Source organism: Pelobates fuscus, chromosome 1 (assembly GCF_036172605.1).
Source record: "Pelobates fuscus isolate aPelFus1 chromosome 1, aPelFus1.pri, whole genome shotgun sequence".
Taxonomy (NCBI): Eukaryota; Metazoa; Chordata; class Amphibia; order Anura; family Pelobatidae; genus Pelobates; species Pelobates fuscus.
In genome coordinates, this window is record NC_086317.1 from 311053721 (window position 1) to 311067188 (window position 13468).

Consider the following 13468-nt stretch of genomic DNA (forward strand, 5'->3'; position numbering starts at 1 on the left):
ATGTAGCCTAAACACTTTTGTCAGAAATCACTTTTTTTGTGCACCAAAATAGAATACACTAGTGAATTCAGTAGCAAATAATATGATAGGTATCCGATCACTTAAAGGATCACTATGGGGTCAGGAACACAAACATGTATTCCTTCCCCTATAGTGTTAAAACCACCATCTAGCCCCCCTGGACCCCTCATGCCTCCATAAATAAATATAGCACAATCTTACTGTATTCAAGCCTGAAGCTGTAACTTTGCATGCTGTTTTCCTCAGAAAAAAAAGCTGTCTGCTGACATCATCAGAAGTGGTAGCCTGATCCAATCACAATGCTTCCCCATAGGATTGGCTGAGACTGACTAGGAGGCAGATCAGGCGCAGAGCCAACATGATTCAAACACAGCCCTGGCCAATCAACAGCTCCTCATAGAGATGAATTGAATCAATGAATCTCTATGAGGAAAGTTCTGTGTCTGCATGCAGAGGGAGGAGATACTCAATGTTTGGATGAATTTTAGGCAGCTATGACCCAGGAAGGATCTCGAACAGCCATCTGAGGAGTGGCCAGTGAAGTTATCACTAGGCTGTAATGTAAACAGCAAAAAGCCTGAAGGTAATGATTCAACTCACCAGAACAAATTCAATAAGCTGTAGTTGTTCTGGTGACTATAGTGTCCCTTTAATAATACATGCACTGGTGGGGAAGAATTTTTTTAATACTGCAGGATTTAAGAATTGGCTTCCTCCGCATATGATATCAATCATACTAGTAAGTCTCAGGGACAGGATGGCCACAGTTTGTTAAAAAGTATGGCCATTATCAAGTTAACCACTACAGTTTTTTGCAAGCAATTTCTGCAGGTTTACTTTTTAGTTCCTTGTATATACATTATTGTCCTCATAATCTGTGGAAGTGTTGTGAGTGAGGCCTGATTCTAGCTTATTATTTAGTTAAGGGGATCAGGAAACAGAAAATATGAGATAAGTGGAGCGCAAAAAACAAATTAAGTGACTAAATTGTAGAGTTGCTCACAAAGAAAAATATCACCATAAAAAGAGAAAAACAAATAGTGCAGTATGCATATATCAGTAGTGCAATATACAATAGGTATTAAAACAAATGTATTCCATCAATTAAAACACACACAATGAATGTGCAGATACTTACAGAATCGCAGTAGGTGAGCGTATGTGAGCCCAACGCACCGCTATTAACAAAAGGCTGTTGGTATAGAGACTGTGGAAGTGGGGTGGATTGAGTCAGTAGCTGATCTGTTGTAGTAGTCTCTCATCCCGCAATGCTCCGGTTCTGTTCGACACAACTCAAAATCCTTAAGTCCATGCGGAATTAAAGTGTTGAATTCGTGAATTGTCTTCATCTCTGCCTGTCCTATCTTTTTGATAAACTCACCACAATGCAGACCCTTCTTTTTTTATGCTTTAAAGGCATTTGCACAGCGAGTATACATCTATGTCAGTAGGATAAAGGTTCATCTGAAAAGATGGTAGGGAATCCAGGAGTCTATTTTTAAACTATGTGCAATTCTTTATTGTATAACAAAAACATATATATTGGATGAAAATAAAATATAGCATATATATGCATACAACCGATATATAATGTTCCAACACGTTTCGCCCCTCCCGAAGGCTTCCTCAGTTGACTGGCTCATGTATATCTGTTAGCCTCTAGGGTAGGGGTAGGCAATATTTTTGTAGTACTGTGTCAAAGATATTCAAGTCCCTTGGTGTATCCTATTTCTTTTAAATCGAGGTGTTTGTTGCTGTGTTGTGCTTGTATTCCTTATGGGTGCTGCAGTTGCTTTGTAATAGTGTATTTGTGCATATGCCGGCTGTTATATTGTATACGTTCATGAGTAGTTTGTGGTATTGTGCATAGGCGTGCGCAGCCTATTGCATTAGGGTGTGCACCCTAAAGCACAAACACACACCGCATGTATATATATATTTTTTGTTTGTTTGTTTTATAAATATATATACATATATATATATATATATATATATATATATATACATACACACACACACACACACACACACACACACTGCTGTTTGTGTGTGTGTGTGTGTGCTGTTAGTGCGCTGTGTGAGGGTGCTGGTAGTGTGCTATGTGGGTGAGGGTGTTGTTAGTGTGTTGTGTGTGAGGGTGCTGGTAGTGTGCTGTGTGTGAGGGTGTGTTAGGGTCCTGTTAGTGTGCTGTGTGAGGGTGCGGTTTGTCTGATGTGTGATATGTGGGTGCTGTGTGTGTGTGGGTGCTGTGTGTGTGTGGGTGCTGTGTGTGTGTGGGTGCTGTGTGTGTGTGGGTGCTGTGTGTGTGTGGGTGCTGTGTGTGTGAGGGTGCTGTTTGTGTCGTGTATTTGTGAGGGTGCTGTGTGTGTGAGGTTGCTGTTAGTGTACTGTGTGTGAGAGTGTTGTGTGTGTGACGGTGCTGTATGTGTGCTGTGTGTGTGAGGGTGCTGTATGTGCGCTGTGTGTGTGCTGTAGTAAATATCCCCCCTCCCTTCTTACCTTATGATAGGGAGGGGAGATCCTTGCTGCCATGTGCCATCCCTGGTGGTCCAGTGTAGAGTATACTCTAGCCTGCGGGGCTAGAGTTCACTCTCGCAAGATCTGAGCGTTGCCACGGCAATGCTCAGATCTCGCGAGAGGAACCTGGCGAAGCTCCTGTCTAGAGCTCCCCGGGTCCTCTCCTGCCTCCCTCTATGCTGCTGTGGGCCGGTGAGGTAGATCTTTGATCTCCCCGCCAGCCCATGGAGGCTTAGAGCAGAGCCGGCACTCAAATAGTGCCGGCTCTGCATGAGGAGATCTCTCCTGCCGGCAGGGGTCAAGTGTAAGAACTCTCCCAAGATTCCCACCCCCCCAAAAAAATAATATACACTCGTGTATATATACGTGCACACACACTGACACACACACATATATACGCGTACACACACCCACACATACATTCACACACACTCAGACACACACACACTCACAGACATACTTAGATACACACACAGACATACGTAGACACACACACACATACTTAGACACACACACACACACAGAGACACTAACAAATTATTATTTTTGTAATAAAAAATTGTCCACCCAGCCTCCCTACTTGGAGTGCTGGCGTGGACTTGTCCCTGGGGTCCAGTGGGTCGGGTGCCGGTCTCCATCTCAGCCGCGGCGAGGGAGCTGTGTGCTGTCTGCTTCCTCTCACCGCGCGGGCTGTCTGCTGTAGCTGGGAGCCGGAATATGACGTCATATTCCGGCTCCAGCATCAGCAAACGGCGCGCGGCGAGAGGAAGCAGACAGCACACAGCTCCCTCGCCGCGGCTGAGATGGAGACCGGCGGGGGGGGTCCATTACCTCTTGCCCTCCCCCCCCATGACAGGGGGAATGAGGAGGGCATTTGGGGGTGGCAGAGTGCCTGCAGGAATGCGTGGGAACATTGTTCCCACGCGTTCCTGCAGGACTCACAGGCGTGCCGCGGGGATTAGGGTGTGCCTAGGCACACCCCGTGCGCACACCTATGGTATTGTGTATGATACCTATGAATGTATGCTGTGCATGGGGGCTACTTGTGATATATTTTGTGTGTGTGTGTATGGCATTATGTGTTTGGTAGTGTGTATGTGTTGGGCTGCTTGTGGTATTATATGTAAGAAACTGCTTGTGAAGTTGTGTGCATGTCTGTGGATTGTCAGTGGTATGTGAGGACTGTGTGTGTGCTGTTTGTATTGTTTGTATCAGCTGTATATCTAGCAGTGTGATGCCTTCCTGAGGTCTAGTGGAGACTGTGATGGCCATGTTATAGGCTCACAGAAGGTCTACTAAACTAGTTCATGGATTGCAGGATAAAACTTACCAGGAAAGGTTAAAGAATATTAACATATATAGCTTGGAAGAAAGACGAGACAGGGGGGGATATGATAGAAACATTTAAATATATAAAGGGAATAAACCCAGTAAAGGAGAAGAGTATATTTAAAAGAAGGAAAACTACCATAACAGGAGGACATAGTCTTAAATTAGAGGGGCAAAGGTTTAAAAATAATTTCAGGAAGTATTACGTTACAGAGAGGGTAGAGGATGCATGGAATAGCCTTCCAGCTGAAGTGGTAGTGGTTAACACAGTAAAGGAGGAGTTTAAGCATGCATGGGATAGGCATAAGGCGATCCTAGACTTAAAGGGACACTATAGTAACCAAAACAACTTTAGCTTAATTAAGCAGTTCTGGTGTATAGATCATGCCTCTGCAGTCTCACTGCTCAATTATCTGCCATTTAGAAGTTAAATCACTTTGTTTATTAACCCTAGTCACACATCCCTGCATGTGACTTGCAAAGCCTTCCTAAACACTTCCTGTAAAGAGGCATCTAAAGTTTATCCTTTTTTTTTATTGCACGTTCGGTTTCATTTAATTTTCTTATCCTAGGGGAGAGTCTGATGGCGGTAGGCAGGCTATTCCATAGGAAGGGAGCCGCCTGCAAGAAGTCCTGCAAGCGCAAATTGGCCGTACGGGTGCGAGCAGCGGACAGGAGAAGGTCACTGGCAGAGCAGAGAGACCGAGAAGGGGCATACCTATGGATCTGTGAGGAGATATGAGGGGCTAGAATTGTTCAGTGCTTTATAAATATGAGTTAGCACTTTGAATTGATGTCTATAGGATACAGGAAGCCAATGTAAGTGTAAGGACAGACAGAGGGGCGAGGTGTGAGAGGACCGACGAGAGAGGAAAATCAGACTGTAGCGGAGCAGTAAGGCTATTGGGAAGACCAATTAGGAGAGAGTTACAATAGTCAATGCAAGAGATTACTAGAGCATGGACAAGCTCTTTAGTAGCATCTTGTGTAAGAAAGGGGTGGATGTGGGCAATGTTTTTAAGGTGGAATTGGCATCATTTGACAACAGACCAGATGTGAGGCTCAAAGGTGAGGCCAGAATCAAAAGTAACACCAAGACAACGTGCTTGTAAGGATGGGCTGATATGGGTACCACCAATCTTAAGGGAGAGTGCGAGAGGAGGATTAATATTAGGAGGAGGAAAGACAGGAAGTTCTGTTTTGATAATATTGAGTTTCAGAAAGCGGGAGGACATTCAATCTGAGATAGAGAAAAAAAAGGCAAGAGGTGACATGTTGCAGGACATGAGGGGAGAGGTCCGGGGAGGAGAGATATATCTGGGTCGTCAGCGTACAGGTGGTATTGGAATCCAAATGAGGTAATAAGTTTGCCAAGAGAGGCAGTGTAAAGAGAAAATAGAAGGGGACCAAGGACAGAGCCTTGGGGGACTCCAACTGAGACCGGAAAAAGGGTGCAGGTATCATTAAAAAATGAGACACTGAATGAGCGTTGGGTGAGATATGAGGAAAACCAAAAGAGGACGGAGTCACAGAGACCAAGCGATTGAAGAGTTTGGAGAAGGAGAACCTGATCAACGGTGTCAAAGGCAGCAGAGAGGTCAAGAAGAATTAGTGTGGAGTAGTGACCTTTGGATTTAGCTGTGATGTCGTTTGTGACTTTAATAAGGGCAGTCTCAGTCAGGGGCAACCTGGAGTATTTGGCTCACGGGGCGGATCCTTTATTTGGCACCCCCTTCCCCTCCCAACTTTAAAATGTAGAAAACAACTGCAATTTTTTTTTTATGTATTTGGTACTGAACACCGAAACAAACACAGACACACAAACAGATACACAGACATACAGATACACATGTATAAGTGTGTGTTTGCGTAGTGGATGCAGTGTGTGTATAGTGAATGCAGCTTGTGTGTATAATGTATGCAGTGTGTGTATAGAGTATGCAGTGTGGAATAAGTGCTGCCACTTACCTGCCCGTCCTGTCCTCCTCAACTGGTGGTCCGGTGGCATAGCATCATTGGGCAGTGAAGAGGAGCCCAGTACTCTCCATGCTCACAGCAGCAGGGTCCTCTGCCATAGAAACCCACGGCAACGCTCTCGTGAATCGCGAGAACAGAGGACCTACTGCTGCTGGATATAACACACAGGGGCGGCGAAATGCCATCCCTGTGAAAGTTCGCCCCAAGCACCCCCTTAGTGAGTGGTACCCGGGGCGGACCCCCCAAACCCTCTTAATACGCCACTGGTCTCAGTAGAAGAGGGTCAAGGAGAGAGTTGGAGTTGAGGAAGCATGCCAGACTGGTAAAGACTGGTCTTTCAAGAAGCTTTGAGGAAAAGGGGAGCAGGGATATGGGACGATAGTTAGAAGGGGAGGATGGGTCAAGACATGTTTTTTTTTTTTTTAGAAAGTATTTAGAAAATTGGGCAGACTAGATGGGCCGAATAGTTCTCATCTGCTGTCACATTCTATGTCTCTACTTTGTTATATTCATAATTTTTTTCTCTTCTGTCAATGTCCAACACTGATCCGTATGTGATGGAGTGAAATCCAACACCTTGGATCCGACCCATAGAGAGCATACATCTGCACTTTACTGCAGGATTGTTAAAAGGCAATTACTGATTTACACAGTGAGGGGCCAATTGTAATCCCTAATTTTGTGCTATGCCCTGTTTTTAATGTTGTCATTGTTTTTGAGAGTACTATTCCCTATTGTGGGTATATTTTTACATATGGAAACTATAGGAAAGTCTCTGGTTTATTCTTGTATTTTAATGGAAGTAATCACGTTTTCATGTTTTTGTATATTGGTTTACAGTATACCAAGCTAATTTATTCTTTACTTCAAACTGGTTTTCTAAAATACAGTGCAATAATTGTCACATTTATTCTATATTATTAAAGACAAGTAAGGTAAAGTGCAGTTGGCAAGCAAAATAAATATGATTTTAAAAAAAAGACACCGTGTCTAACATGGTGGCTTCATATTACCCCCTATAATTTACTTCTGGTATATTCAATATGCTGGAATTGACCGGGATGTTTTACATTTTAGGCCGAAATAGCCAAATTAGAAACAATGCTCCAACTTTTTCTCCTGCTCAGCTATATTTTTAACCTTTATTTTTAAAAATAATTTCAGTGTTCCATACATAAGAGACTAGCCATCATCATTAAAAATTAGGTGGGTCAAACAGTGGTAAGAATTAAAGCGGTAGTCCTGGCACCCAGACAGTTGATGCAATAAGTGATAGGATATATCTTATTTTTATTTATATATTTTTTATTTATATATTTATATTATTTTTATTTTTATTTTTTTTCATCCTCCCTAGTGCATATAGAGAGGTTGAAGCCGATTTGATTTTTCGGTTTCCAATTTTTCCTAAAATGTTAATGAATATGTCATGATCTAAATTGAAAGCTGTGTCTCCTCTTCCAAGATAACCAACACAGTCCCATAATATGAGCTAATGTGCATACATCTACCAACCTCAAATTCTTAGTGCAGCATACTAGACACATGTGAGATACTGCTCTTTTGATTGAAGGAGAAAATGCTATCTTTTACATTTTTTTTTATTTTTTTTTTACCTTTGCATGAACAGCAATAAAAATAAGAAGTTATTTGTATATTTGCTAGGTGTTTACCTATAACAATATATAGATAGAATTGTGTGCTTTATACCTTCCTTATTCAGGAAGGGTACACATTACATTTTCATATGCATTACCACTTAGTGGATTGTTTTGTATAGCAAATCATGTTGTTTTATCTTCTAGAAGTGATATACTGATAGAGCTTTGAAGCTCACTATATGTGGCAGTCATACCCATTTGAGGGTGAAAATTATCTCTATGCAGTTATTTCAATTTCAGCCATATACGTTGTTTATCATATCTTAAAATAACACATGAAGAATAGAAAATATAATCCGGAAACAGGGTAATACAGGTCTTGCTTTTTCTGGCATTATTTTTCTTTGCATTACTTCAAAGGATTTGGAGTTCCTTGCATGGCATCCTGAGGCCCTAAGGGGTAAGTGGGGACTTTTCTTTATTTATCCCACTCTCAGTTTTATCCTTTGACCTTTAATGCATTATGCATGCCCGTTTGCAATAAGTCTGCTTCTTAGAACTGTAAAACTCAGATTGAATCCTAGTCAGACCACCTCAACATTAAGTGTCCTTGGGTAAGACAACTAACGATATATATATTTACTTTACAATATTTTAATTTGAAACCAATGTGTCTCTCTTCTCCCTGTAATATATGTAATGGCCACTAGATGGAACTCCTGTACTGATTAATTTTGGCAAGGATTTTAAGGGAAAATGCTCACAGAAATCAGTTGATGACTAATAAGATCCATTCATAAGGAATAACTTAAAATTGTAATACCTTTTTTAAATTCTCCTCCTTGCCGTGTGATAATTACTATCACATAATTTACACTTCCACATCAGCGATATCAGTTTTGTCCATATTTGAACAGCTGAGCACCATAACCACTACTATGGGCTGTAATGGTGGGGTGCTTAGACGGCACCTTAACATCACTGTACAGGTTGTGGTGCAGATACTACCCTTCACCTTGTGTCCTTTTTGAGAGTGATTTATAACTGCACTGATTTGCAATGTCTGTCATTATAAACATGTACTCCTTGCTAACTACCTTGTTTAACACCTAACTAGCTACTTAAATCACCACTTTGCTAGTGTTCTAAAAGTATTGTTCTACCAAATCACAATACATTGATTATTTACAGACCATTACACTAGCAGACCATATCATGGTTTTAAATAACCCAAAATGGTAGCAAACCATATATTTAATAAGGTGTGTGGTTGAAGGAAGTGTTGATACTTGGCTTCGAGTGAAGGTAAGACTTGGAATGTTGATAGTCAGTGCTCTGAGACTGATCACATGCACTGATGGAAAGCAATGCATATTAAGTACCCAGTCCCAGAGCAGTTGGTATCACTGGTATTTATAGCGTTCTAGTCACTCTAATCTCGCTCACATTTTTATGACAGCCCTGATATATTGCGCATTGTGAAAGAGTTAAAGGGTTACTCCAACCAAAAATATTTGAGAAAACACTGTTTTTGCTGAGATTAGCCCTTTCTATCCTGTCCCCCACAAAAGAAAAAGAAAGAAAATGGCTGAACTCCTGAGATAAGGCCAAGTCTTTTCTCTGCCAGATTGTCCTCCGCTGATGTCATTCCACCTCAATGGAGGGGAATGTATGTCAGGGAGGTCGAGCTGAGAGGAGCACATGCCGCCCCTCTGTGGCACCATGTCTGGTGCTGATGACAGACCTCACACATGCACAGAATGCCACCCAGGATTTCTTGTTCTGGGCTGACTGATGCTCCAATGACACCGGCAAAGGTGCAGTTAAACCTCAGGCACCAGAGGGGTTCGACGTGATGTGCATTGTTTTAGATAGTCAAATCAGACTTGGAAGGAATGGAGAATTGTGTTTTTTCTCTCTTCATTCGTGTCAAGACAGCCTAGAGCATTAAGGTTGACTACAGCCACAAATGGATTTGGGGAGCAGGTATTTGGTACATACACTGATCAGCCACAACATTAAAACCTCTCTGACAAGTAAAGTGATGGTGTCACAATAAGATCTTGCAGTTGTCACATTATATTCATAAGAAGTATTTTACATCATGGCACGTTATAACATTTCTATGCATTGATTGATCTTTTAGTTTTGATTTTTCTTTTAATTATTTTCTATATATAATAGACTTTAGTTATAATGTTTGTTTGCACATCTTCACTGTCACTTTAATGGTGGCCCTTTAATTGTCCTTATCATGCAGGTTGCTTTATGCGTTGGCACTTTAATATTGTGGAATTATCACATCAAACACATTTGTACATTTTATGTGTTCACATATTTCTCACATTTATTGCTTACTTTATCATAATTATTATAGTCTCCGAATCATCATAAATTGTTTTTCACTTAACACAAAGATGATGCTTATTCTTGAGTCATTTGTATTTTTCAAATGTAGGTTTTGAAATGAGTAAAATTTTCTCATTGTTTTTGACTGACTATGTCCATCCTGTTTTTTATTTTATTTTATATATTGCTGACACACGGATACACACACTGGCACATACATGCACAAACTGACACTCACACACACAATGATAGACATATACAAACATTGGCATATACATTCAGATACACACCTGACACATACACTTACATAGACACACTGGCACTTACACACACACACACACACACTTACTCAGATACACACTGACATTGAGATACATACTGGTACATACACACACTCAGATTCACCCTGACACACAGATACATAGATTGGCACACACATTCAGATTCACACACTGACACTCAGGTACACACCCGATACACACACTACCATACAGATACACACACTGCCACATACACTTAGATGCACACAATGGCACATACACACTGATAAACAGATATACACACTGGCATATACCCTCAGATACACAAACTGACATACATATAGATACACACACATTCAGATACACATATTCACATCCACTCAGATACACACACTGACATTCAGATACACACTGACACATACACACACTCAGATACACACTGACACACACTTAGATGCACACACATTCAGAATACACACACTGACATACAGAAACTCACACACTGGCTCATACAAACACAGATACACACAAGGCATACTTTATGTTTGCATCCGCCCTCCTCTTAGCTTACCTTTGTGTCTGGGAGGGTGGCTTGCTTGAAGTTCTGGACTGGCTGAGGCTGATAGAAGTGAGCATGCAGCAGCAGCTCACTCCAGCCTCTCCTCTGCCTACATGATGCTGTGGGCCGTCAAGGGCAGTGTTTTGTGCAGCTGGGAGGAAGTGACAGACGGTCACATCCTCCCTGCTGGCTGACATCACAGGTGTCTGGTTGGCTCTTAAAGGGGGAGCATTATCAGGTGGCAAATCACACACACGGTATGTCAGATTGTGCGTGTGATTTCTTGGATATTGTTTATGATTTTAGGGTGTCAGGGAGCCGCATTAAAAATGCGTGAGACTCCCTGATATACTGGGAGACTTGGGATGTCTGGCTTAGGTGTTCATGGTAACCAGACATGAGGTTGCTGTTATGATTTATTAATAAGTTGCTCCATTCTGTAAACTTTTGCCTTTTTTTTTTCTCTGATTGTGCCAAGGTCACTCTCGGAAGTGTGTGCACACAACGCCCTACCTCCCCTCCCGACCGAGTGAGTTTAATCACTGATTATGATTGATATTTGTATTCCTAAAAATAAAAGGATGTCTCACTTTGTTCATTAGGATTGACAAAGGCTCATGTAAGAGCCAAAACGTTGTTGCTGTATTTTGTTCCTGAATAAGACTGCCTTTTTGAAGAAACCACTGGGTGTGTCTGGGCTTTTGTGCAATTTCCCAGTGAAATTTGTGGAGATTTGCCCTCCCTTTCTGGAGCACCTTGGTGGGATTATTCCCTTGGAGCATGTGCATTGTCCTCTTTCTTTTTTTTTGTAAATCTCTTTTTATTGAGGAACAGGTTTTCAGAGAACAGGTAATGAGGCTCGCAGGCCTCTAGAGGTAACATTTTCAGTACACGGGAAAACTATGGCGGATACGCAGATCCAGTCGCAATATATGGTAGGTGGAGGTCAGACAAAAAAGTGATTAACAGTATCGTTGAAGATATCACTAGCAAATACAGTATAGGATTGACGGTATACGGGCCCAGTGAAAAGTGGGTTTCGTATGGCCTGTCAGGGCAGCATAAGCAGGCGTGAACAGCGGTCACCTATTCGAGTGAGAAGTGAGACCTTGGAGCGCCATTTACTATCTAATTCTGTGTCGCGGGGGTCAGTGCGTTACCTCCGCATGTTCGTATGAGGGATGTCAACTTGAGGATTACTTATGGCGGAGCTCAAGCGTTGCTTAGGTTTCAATTTGTCATCACTAAAGTTTGCTTTTTCCGTGACGGTCGCTATGTGTGATGTCATCATAGGTGGTTAAAGGCGGACGTCTTAGGTTACGTGTGAACAAATTGGGAGAAGTATGTGTAGCTAGGGTACGTTTATTGGTATGTATGTCCATCAGTTTCCCGAGTTCCCGACGTTGAAGGTGTCCTCTTTCTGTTACAAAAAAAATAATAAATAATCTGACAGTGGCGTACATATAGGGGTCACATGGGTTCGCAGCTGCAACCGGGTCCGTCACACCAGAGGGCCTGGCCGCCCTGTGGACCCCTGCGACCGGGTACCAGCCACCATGTTTTGCGGCCCCGGCACGTGCGGCAAACCGCCAGGGTGTGCACGTGATGGGGCCACCAAATGGGGCCGTACATTCAAGTGGCCCTAACAGCATGGGCCACCTGATGGGTATAGATTTCCAGGGGACCTGGTCAGCGCTGCAGTGCTTTAACAGCGCGACCGGGCCCCCTGTGATGAGCTCACTGCCCCGGTCACTCCACCCAGCTATCAGAGAGCCGCGCGGGAGGAAGGAGAGGGAGTCAGAGTGGGAACTCTGACTCCCATCAACCTGAGCCACCACTGGCACCTAGGGAAATGCACCTAAAAGGTAGGAAACAGGAGGGTGACTTAAACATTTTGTATATGTGTGTCTGTCTGTATGTGTGTCTATCTGTCTGTCAAGGTTAGTATTAAAATCCCAAATAGCAATTTTAAATAAAATTGCAATAGATAAATAGAAGTTTAAACTAAACTTTTTTTTTTTAAACCAGACATCCATTAGAGGCGCTTCCTCCAGTTCCACAGAGTTTGAAATGACGCTGGAAGCTCTCACGCTGTGTATGCGGTCATCCATTGTCTAGCAAAACCCCATCCTTTCCTATCGGGAAAGGCCTAATGCGCGTGGTACTCACTAGGCATTAGGCAGAGGGGCACATTAGTGTTAGGAATACATCTTAGCACTCCTAACTCTAAAGTGTTCCTTTAACATCCAGTGACGTTTTGTCCAGTACAGGTTTACAGGGTCAACCCTATCACACACAGACACATCAAGGGTAAAACAAACTCAGACCTATTTACTTAAGTCAGAATTCAAAGTGAATTTCAACTTTAAGCCAGAGTAGCTAAACTGAAGGTATAGCTGACCTAGAGAATGTTTCCAGTTTGGCTGTTTTAACCTTAAATTTGAAAATAATTCTGACTTTACTTTGAATTCTCACTTTAGTAAATAACTCTGGCAATATCACTACTGGTCTTTCTCCATTCCATGCTCTTTTCTGGTGTCAGGATCAGTATTGCAAATCAGGAACCAAAGAACAAACAATTATGTTTGGACTTGTGCAAGTTGGTTCTCCAAAGTTTGTAGCATGTGGAGGCTCGGAAATCATATTTGTGTGTACAGTACATATATTGGTGTTTACGTTAGAGGCTGCCAATGCCATCAGACCCTGAGGCCAAGTTCTCACACTCCGCCAACCCTTAAGGACTTCTCTCCCTGGATTGTAAAACACTTGTTTTTTTTCTTGGAACGGTTCAAACCTCTATGCAGGTATAAGATGGTACCCAAAACAAGATGGAGTCAAGTAAGGAGCAGTATTTT

General features: G+C 42.3%; 1 protein-coding gene across 1 annotated transcript in view; it reads left to right on the forward strand.

Moving 5' to 3' along the window:
• The window catches only part of MRPS9 (mitochondrial ribosomal protein S9), a 114472-nt gene that overhangs the window by 90900 nt on the left and 10104 nt on the right, over positions 1–13468 (forward strand). The gene's annotated exons all lie outside the window — the stretch shown is intronic.